The 10,058-nt window shown below is 35.1% G+C and overlaps 1 protein-coding gene and 1 pseudogene across 1 annotated transcript in view; one reads left to right on the top strand and one right to left on the bottom strand.

The window, feature by feature from the left end:
* CDK14 (cyclin dependent kinase 14) overlaps positions 1–10,058 on the top strand; it is a 508,542-nt gene that overhangs the window by 64,040 nt on the left and 434,444 nt on the right. The gene's annotated exons all lie outside the window — the stretch shown is intronic.
* On the bottom strand, positions 6,817–6,936 carry LOC112474037 (annotated as a pseudogene).

Raw genomic sequence — 10,058 nt, 5'->3', positions numbered from 1 at the left:
AAAGATAATGAGTTAAGAAAGGTGGGGCCACAAATTCCTCTAGAAGAATAAGAAAGATGAATTTCTGCAAATGTAGACATGTTCAAGGTGAGAAAAGAAATTAGCTATGGACTAATCTCAACAGCTTAATTTGCTTCCATAATTACACTTGGAAAGGAGAAGGGAAAACAAAATTAAACTTTTAGATGTTTTAGGGATGATTCTCTTCTCAGAAGGCTAAAATATATCATAAAATATATAATTATGGTTTGTACAAGCATGTTTTTCCAAAACATTTTGTCTAGGTAATTTTATAAATGATGAGTAGAAACCACAGAGACACACTTGCCTCCCCCAGGAAGCTCTGCACCCTTCTACTCTGCATGTTGGCAGCTCCAGACTTTCAGGGGCAGGCCAGGACCCCTCTCCATTGATCCCACCAGCCAGGCACTTCTCTTACCTCTCCTTCCCTGCCTGAAGGGGGCACTCCACCCCATTCTGTAGGTAGGTGGAACCCTGTCCATCTGGGATTCATTTTCACATTGTGGTGTAGAAGATTTAAATGGACCCTCCTACCCCCCTGCCCCATCTCAACAGTCAGTGTTAGGATCCCCACTTATTGCGTATAGTTCATTCTTATTATGTGGTGTTTGGCCATGATGGAAAAATTTGTACTAGCTTATCGACAACATGGATTTTATTATTACTGAGATGATTTGGAGTTGGGGGTGGTTTTGAGGATCAGAAAGCCTGGAATACTGCCCACTGAGCCTTCTTTTTCCATATATTAACCTTTTATATATAGTAGGTTTTTTTATTCTTGAGATATTATTTTCCATTTATCTGCATATGTATTCTTGTGCCAAACTTGTGCTGTTTTATTTATTGTAGGCATATAGCACATTCTAATACTTGGTATGGCTAGTCTAACCTTTAATTCATTGTTCTCTAATTTCTTTTAACTATTTTCATGTTTGTTTTTAAGGTCTAAATATAGGCTCCCCCACCCCCAAGTGAATGTTAGCATAGACTATTTAGAACTTTTTTCTTGAAATATGAATTTGGCTGTTGCTAGCAAAGTATCAGTAGTTACTTTTGGGTATCATGAAGTAGACTGAAGGGATGTCCTCCATTAAATAACCAGCTAACTGTAACTCTACTAAAGAGTTTATATGCTTAATTTATAATCTGCACTTCCTTGAATTATACTCAGAAATAGTCTCTTCAATGCACCAGTGTAATTTATTCTCTTTTCTATATATGCAAACAGGTATACAAATCGGCTGTTTTCTATATCAGATAAGTATCAGCTACCTCTCTGTGAACTTAGAATATGATTTAAAGATTGCAAGAGTGTGTAAAACTGAGAGAGAGAAAACTTTTCACGGTAACCATGATCCTGCTTCTACTTATTGGTTTCTTCGTATCCTGCATTCACAAACAGTTTCAGGTTGCTTACAATAAAACGTTATTTTAAATAAGACTTAAAGCAATAAATAGAGGAAAGAAGAAGAAAACTAGGAGAGGAAAGGATGAAAAATGAGGCTGTATGTTAAGAACTTTTGGCTAGGCGATGGTCCTGTGAGGTGGAGTTAGCCAACTTCACAGCTCATCAAGAAGGCAAATGGATAGAACGGTCTAAGAACAATGTTTGTATAGACTCATTCACTTAGTTGAGAAGTATTTATTGAGCACCTACTATATGGCTGGCAGTAGGGAGCAAATCAGACTCAAATCCCTGCCCTCATAGAGCTTACATTTTAGTGGAAGAGTGCCAATAAACAAAACATACAACCTGTGTAGTATGTTAGACAGTAATAATTGTTAACGAGAAAAAAAAAAGCTCAGAGGGGAGATAGAAGGCATTTGGGGGAGGCTTAAATATTTGATGGAGTGGTCAGGGAGGGCCTCCTTGAGAAATTGACTATTGAATAATGGCCAGAAGCCACGAGGGAGTGGTAGGGATGTCAGGGGAAGAGAGGTGGTGGCAGAAGGAACAGCTGTTGCAAAGTCCCTGGTGTGTTTGGGGGAGGGCTGAGGGAGAAGGGACTGGGGAGAGGGAGGGAAGGGCGAGTGGTAGGAGGTGGCACTTGCAATGGCAGGACCAGTCCTAAATGTTTCAAGGTTCTTTGGATAAGAAAGGCTAAGCCCACAAATAAAGCCAAAGAAACTAGCCTTGCCATACTTTCTAATTTTATTCAGTTGTATATCAGGTTTTTTATGTACTCAGAGTTCCCAGCACTTTGAAGAATCAAGAGGAGTAATGGCGTATAAGGTACAAGTTTACAATTTCTTTTCTATTTGGTCCAACATAGGCCATTTTGAAATTTTAGCAAACATTTTAGGATGTACTTCTAAATGTGGTACATTACTGTTTATTTTTTAAGCAAATAAGAAAAGACCTCTGGATCCACTTGGCATTATGAATACTTAGACACACACCCACGTAAGAGAGCAGAGTGCTATAAGCTAGTGAACCCAGTGGTTTGTAATCATGTTTAAACAGCCAGAGTTGCAAATAATGATCCTTGAAATATAATTTCCTGTCATTCACCTACCTGCCAATTTCTCCTTAAATTTACGGGTTCCTGTAAAACTTATTGTGAAACTTGAGATGCTTGTAATAGTCAATTTCAGACTAATTTTATACTTTTTCCAGACAAAGATGTCTTAAAATTATGCCACCGAAGTCCTGTAGCCATTTTCACACTGTCTTATTATATTGCTGGCTGTTTGTTATCTGCTTATTTAAAGAAAATATAGTGATGTTTATAAAATCATGGTTTCATTTCTGTTCCAGAAATTGAACCGGGTAATTATTTTACTGTGGTCTCTTCTATGTACTTTATAAAGGGGAAAACACCAAATCACTTTGCATTTTTGAGGGGATGGGGAAAGAATACATACTATATTGTTTTAGATGCTCTTCTTTCTTCTTGTGACTAGGAGAAGGAGAGTCTCCCATCTGCCCCCTGATGTAGGTATAATTAAGCCTGTTTCTTCTGAAATTGATGTTTGGTGCCTAAGATGACTTGATTTTTCCATTTAAGTGACATTCGTGATTTTTGTCCCTTTGTTCCTGGAAAGGGGAGACGGGGGCAAGTGTTAGGTCTCTGTGGCTGATGGATTAGCGCCTCACTGCAGGGCATGTTGTCTCGTTAGGCTGTCAGGGGAACGGGTTAGGTAGATGCCCAGCAGTGCCGGCTGTGTGGCTGGCACGCAGCTGGACCACGTGGGCGCCTCTTTGGCAGAGTCAACATTTGGGCCAGAAAGGCTGTGACTCAGCGATGAGTGTAAACATTTGTTTAGTTTGAATGATTAGGAGCAGAGCCTCTGGTCCCTGGTTATTAGCTGATTATGGAAGTGAAGCGGAGGAAAGCTGCAGCTTCTGTTGGAGTATAGAAGTATATAATATAGGGGCTTTAAGGGAAGCCACTTACATTCGAGATATCAAATCAAGTGGTGGCGTTGGAGGACAGGCACTTGGTGTGTTCTCCAAGGCCGAGCAGAGGGACCAGCAGAGGAGAGGGAGTGGAAGTGGTTTGCCTGGCTCCTGTGGCTGATGCTTGGGGTAAAAGCAAGGTGTTGGTTGCTGAGACCCTTCACAGTTACATCAATTGGTACATGAGCGAGTAAACACGACCCAAAGCTTTAGGGGAGGAGAGTAGTAGCAAGAACCAAGGGAAGAATTACCACCTGTATTATTATTATTTGTTTATATTCATGTCTCCCCCACTAGACTCTGGATACCCTGAGGGTGGTGTCTGTGCTTATTCATTTTATATCACCACTGTTTACTGAAATGAACTGAAGGCTGGGATAAATTTCTCTTTTTAAGGTCATTTTTTTAACCTCTTCAGTTTGAGGGCACCTTGTTATTCTGATGTATTCTTAGGAGCCCACAGTATGTAACGTCACTTTTTTCCTTTTAAACGCATGAGGCTTAATGAAGAAGGATTACACAAGAGCAGGGGGCAGGGTCATCCTCATATAAATGGTAGAAGTAATTATTGGTTTATTGTACATTTATTTATTCATCATTCATTCATTCAATCATTTATTCATCAGATATGCACTACATATTATGTGCCAGGTGCTGGGGATGCAAAGCATAACTTAATCACTGGCTTAAGAAGGAGCTCACACACTTCTGTATTTGAAATAAAAAGAACAAGAGAAAAATCATCCACCTAAATTGTTTCCCAAGGAATTGTATTAGGAAGAGTTGCAAAGAGAGTTGGGAACAGTTCTTAAGAAACCTAGCTCAGATATTAGTGTGTGATCAGCTTAGAATGTATTAACTGATAGCAACATGAATTAATAAAATAATTTCTGTTACATATTCAGATATACTCTAAAGCTTGTTACTTTAAGATAAATTTTCTGATAATTTACCCAAAGTATTTTTATTTGTGTTTATACTAATACTAGTGAGTTATTAGGGTAGGTAATATGTTGTCTCTTTTAATAGCCTGTAGTGGAAATTATCTCAAATTGAATAAATGTATATTTTGTCAAATTGTTTATTTTTCTATAGACCTCTAGAAACACCAGTCCACAGAGCAGTTTATTTTAAAAGAATGTTGTAGATAATGTCACAAAGAAAGGGGAAAGATCCAATGGGTATAATTTTTTTAACCTCTTAAAATACTCTGCACATTGTTAATGTACAAAAAATGCTCTTAAGTGACCCCATTAGATTTATTGAATCAGAGGAGTTTTCTTTTTTAATTAATCTATTTTTTTGGCATAGTGCAGCTGTTATGTGATTTGCTGTATAAATCACGGAACCTCTCATTTGTAAGAATGAATTTTTAAAATGATCTTTTGCTGTATAGATTCATAGTCACCATAGGCTGCCTCAGAGTGTCAAGGATGGATGTCTTCGACTCAGAAATGTGCTGTGGCTCTCAGAGGCCATTATCTTCATTATCTTTCTCCTAGAGCGTTGGATGTGATTAAAAATGATTCTGTGTAGTCGGGTATGAGAGGTTTATAGCATTAGTATCCCGTTCGTGTGTGTGGTGTGTGTGTGTGTGTGTGTGTGTGTGTGTATAAATTTCTTTATACGTATTGAGTCTATATATATTTATTTACATATTTTACATATATTTTGTGATGTTTACATACATACGTATCCATATTTTGTGTATATATACTACAAAATATATTTATCCATATTTGATCATTTGAAGACTAAATAAAAAAAGACATCTCACGTAGCATCTGAATTACATTGTGTTGTGAAATGTTAACTCAGCTAATGACATTGGAAGGACATGATTTTATATCTGCCTTGGATTTTGTGACACCTATTTTATGAGGTGAACTTGAATTTTCTTACATCATTAGACATATTTTCTAATGTCTGATTAAAAAATGCTCAGTTTATTTTTTTAGGTTTTCAAATATTAATATAATTAAAATTTCTTCACCCATGAAACCATGTGGATAGATAAAATACAGCACGAATAATAAATTTAAAATCGCAGTGTTAAGGAAGCCAGATGAGACCCTGGGGTCAGACAGAATGAGTTTCCATTTGTCTTGCTCTTAAACACACTGTTATATGTTGGAAATCTATTGGGCAAATTAATCAAATTCCCTCTGTAGGATTTTCATAACAAGCCAGTGCATTAAGTTGCATGTCTCATTGTCATCGCGTATCAGATGTGCATAATATGTAGTGATTCAGGTCGGATGCTGGATGTTTGGACACTGCTGTTTCTTTGAATCCTTGAGGGTGGAGAAAAGGTGGGTGTTATAGGAGTTAGCTCCAGGTGCCCTGATAATTATCATTATTTTATTGTATGTATTTCTAGTGGAGACACAATTGGGATCACAAATTAGAAGACTAAATAACTTATTTTTAATGGTTTAAAACTTTGGCAAACCTGATTTTATTCACGTCCCGGTGTACTTTAGAATATGACTATGTACAGAGTTCACACATTTTCCAAAAGCTCTGTTGGAAAATTAGTCTCCTTTATGGATTCTACAAAGAGACAAATTCCAGCATTAGGGAGTAGTATATGTGTTCGAAAGTATGGGTCTTTGGATTTATTTTATAAGGAAGCATCAAAGTCACAGTTTTCACTCCCCTCTTGTCTTATGTTCTTGTTATTGTTTTTGGATTGGTGTGTTTGTTTTTCATGAAATACTTTAAGACTTGCCTACTTGGGGCACACATTTCAAACTATTCTTTATTATCTAGCACCAGACATTTCTGCTTCCTCATATTGCTGGTCTATAAGAAAACAGGGAAGCTCTTAAATTGAGCCTACTTGCCTATAAACTTGATCAAATGTCACTTTAATCCCTGTGCACTTCTGGCAAACTAAGAGCTATTCATGAAGTGCTTAGTTCACTTGTTTGAAACAAATATTTTCATTACATACTTGGTAGAGGTGGCTCCATTTGGATATCTACCAGACACTGTCATAACTGATCTCCACTTAATAGACTCGTGGGGTTAACAAGTCTGTACTCTCGTTTCCTCTGAGGACATACTGATCGGCACTGCTCTGCTGGTCGCTAGGATGCCATGCATTGCTGTTCCCATTGGTCAAACTGCATTTTTTTTGCTAATTTTACTTGTGTTTCTAATAATACAATATAATTAACAATAAATGGTAACATATAAGTGCCTAAAGAAAGAATGTGGTTGTTTCTATGAAAATAAGTTAAATACATTGGAGAGATATGATACAGGCATGTTCTAAACATTTTTATTTATTTTTATTTTTATATTATTTTTTTTAGGTGAGGCAACCCTTGGTTGACCTCACAGATTGCAAGGACCTTGTCAGCTTACAATCCCTTATTTTTTATTTCTTACGCCTACAGCACCTGGTCTTCCTAAGTGGTCTCCCATCCAAGTACTAACCAGGCCCGACCCTGCTTAGCTTCCGAGATCAGATGGAAATTGGGCTTGTTCAGGGTGGCATGGCTGTAGACTAAACATTTTTTTTTTTTTTCTGTTGACTTGGGTGTAGGAGAGACAGCTCTAAAGATTGTACAAATTTAGAAGACTTTAGCCTAAGTGTCTTTAAATCTTCCCCTTATGAAACTCAATACTGGAATTTGTAGATGATGCTTAATGGTTATGGTTAATGTGGGGAAGAAAAGACTGAATTCCTGGATTATCTTCAAAGAAAAATCCTTTACTCTATTTCAAAAGATACTTGAGAGAATGTCTATTTATAAGAATTAAGTTAAATAAAATATTTAAGGCACATATTATACTTTTTTAGTCAGTCACTACTTTACATAACATTTTTGCTTTGTTCATTTAGTAGTGGCTTCCATTTGTGGTAGGTTATTACTTTACATTCTACATTATTTTACCTACATCTGTTTATGCACTGAGATTAAATTTGAGCCTTATTCATTTGTTATTTTTAATAATTCAGTTAGAGTCTTGAATATTAAAGTTTACATTTTTACTGTCTAGTAAGAAAATATCTAGAAAACAGTAATAACCTAAAAAACCTTTAGGGAGAATGTATAAATATCCAAAAGGAGGCTTTTCTTTTATGTGTAGAAGCAAGCTAAATACATTTTAAAACTTTTTTATTTGGAAATAATTTAAACTTAAAGAAAAGTTGTAAGAATAGTACAAGGAACATTAAAGTGCCTTTTACCATTTGCATTGTTATTTGTTCTATCTTTCTGTCATCAATTTGCTTTGTGTGTTTATAAATAGATATATAGATCACGCATGCTCTCATACGCACACACACAATCTCTGGGCTATTTGAGAGCAAGTTGCATTTAAAATATTATATATTTTTTAAGAATAAAGATATTCTCTTGCCCCAGAACAGTTATTAACCTCAGGGCATTTTATATTGGTATAATACTTTTTTATCTATCCATCTGCTTCTTAGTTTTGATGTTAATTTTGATCATGTAGTCAAGGTGTTAGCTGATTTCTGTATACTATTTTTTCCCATCCTACTAATGGACAATATGTGGAGAGACATTTTATTTCCATATAAATATCTTGCTCTTTGTCAAGAATTCGCCCTTGGATTTAGCATCCATAGATTATTTTTGTGATGGTTGTAAAATGATGATTTTTTTCCCTTCCACATTGACCCACAAGTAGGCCAAGTTTAGTACCTGGCCTCTTCATGTAAGCAAGATCCCTCCCCTTTTCCTCTTTTATTTTTTTATCTATTTATTATTGATGTGAACTCATAGATTCCCATTTTTTCCCTCATGGTTTATAATTCATTCCTGTTTTTAAAATTATTTTGGTGCTCAGATTGTCTGAGTTGGCAGTGAGAGCCTCTTCACGATGGCTCCTATGTCTTTGTGATATTCCAGACTATTTCATTTTAGCACTGTCTTACTTTATGACACAACTAGATGTTACAGGCTTATCTTATGACTTTCTGCTCCAGCATTTCCCCAAGGAGCTTTGATTCCTTTGAGTAGAGAATGGTGTTAGAAATCAAATTCTGGGTAAGTGTGCTCACTGATTCTGGAGAATCTTGTTTTAGGCCCATTGAGCAGACAGAGTTAGAAAATATGTGGATGTATATACGTATACACACATTCATACATACATTTACATATCCGTATTATGTATGTATGTATGTATACATGCTTGTACATATACACATACATATTTTAGAAATCTTGAGTCCACACTCAGTCCCAGTTCTAATCTATTCCCACGGAAAATCCTCCATTTAATATATTATTTCCTCTACCCTTACCCCAAATTGAATCCTGTGTTTCTTCTATTCTTTTTTTCTTTTCCATTAAAAATCCATTAATTTCTGCTTCTCTTTTTTCTATTTTAATCCATTATCCTTCTACCTACTTATTTGGAGATAAATTCCATTGTATATGATAAATATAGATCTGCTGTTTCATCAAAAATAACGCACACATTTTTAAAAGCCAATTAAAATTGATTTTCAGTGTATACTTGGGCCTGTATCTTGATGATATAACATTTATTTGTCTTTCTTTTCCCGTGTCAATACCACTCTCTTAATTACCAAAGCACAATAATACATTTATCATACAGTTGGTCTTCCAATAAACATTAAAATATCTTTTCAAAATTGAGAACACTTCTTCTTGAGATATTGATTAGCGTGGCATTGAATTTAGAAATTAATTTAGGAAGAATTGATATCTTTAGAATATTAAATCTTTCTGTTCAAAAAAAGTTATGTCTCCAATTATTAGTTTTCTTCTGTTTCTTATTTGCATTTTCCACTTTTCCTCATGTAGTTATTGTGGAATTTTAAATTAATATTCATTCCCTGATATTTTATTTTTCCTTTTCTTGATATTTTGATACTTTTTATTCAACTATATTTTCTGTTTCTTTTATTATTGGTACATAAGAAAGCTGTTTTAGTCTACATGTTAATTTTAATAAACAGTATAGCATAGTATGTATGTTTGAGCAAGTAACTTTCTCCAACTTTCTCATCTTTAAAATAACAGTTGTAACTGTGTCATAGGGATTGTTTAGTTTGAGATGATATTTTTAAAGGAATTAGCACATAGTTCTCAACAAATGCAAATTGCTGTTATTATGATTTTTAGTTTTTGACAAGTTTCTCTACTGCATTTTCTTAATGTTTGCTGTGTTTTTTATTTCAGTTGATTTTCCATAATTTCCAACTATTTAGTCATTCACCTCCAATAAATATATTCCTTTCTCTTTCCAATTAGGTAAGATATCAAAGTACCTTTCAATAAAGCAGTTTAATTCAGGGAAAAGGTGTCCTGAGTCATTACTATTTTCAACTGCCTTTGACTTATTGATCAAAATGTCAACCATCTCCTAATGTGAATGATATTGGATAATTAACTTGTGAAAAATGAATTACGTAATATGGTTTTGTTTAATTTTTAAGAAACTTCTGGAAGACGTGATCTATAAGAAAGGTGTGTTGTCCAGAATGTCCTTGTTAAAAACTGAAGACAACATTATCATATTGAAAGAGGACTGTTCTTTGTTCCTCAGTATCCCATCTCTCTGCATAAGTATTGGTAAATATTACCAATTAAATGGATTAATCAAAAATTATTATATGGAGTGCATAAGA

Source organism: Pteropus alecto, unplaced genomic scaffold, assembly GCF_000325575.1.
Source record: "Pteropus alecto unplaced genomic scaffold, ASM32557v1 scaffold69, whole genome shotgun sequence".
NCBI classification, from domain to species: domain Eukaryota; kingdom Metazoa; phylum Chordata; class Mammalia; order Chiroptera; family Pteropodidae; genus Pteropus; species Pteropus alecto.
This window is presented reverse-complemented; position numbering and strand designations above follow the sequence as displayed.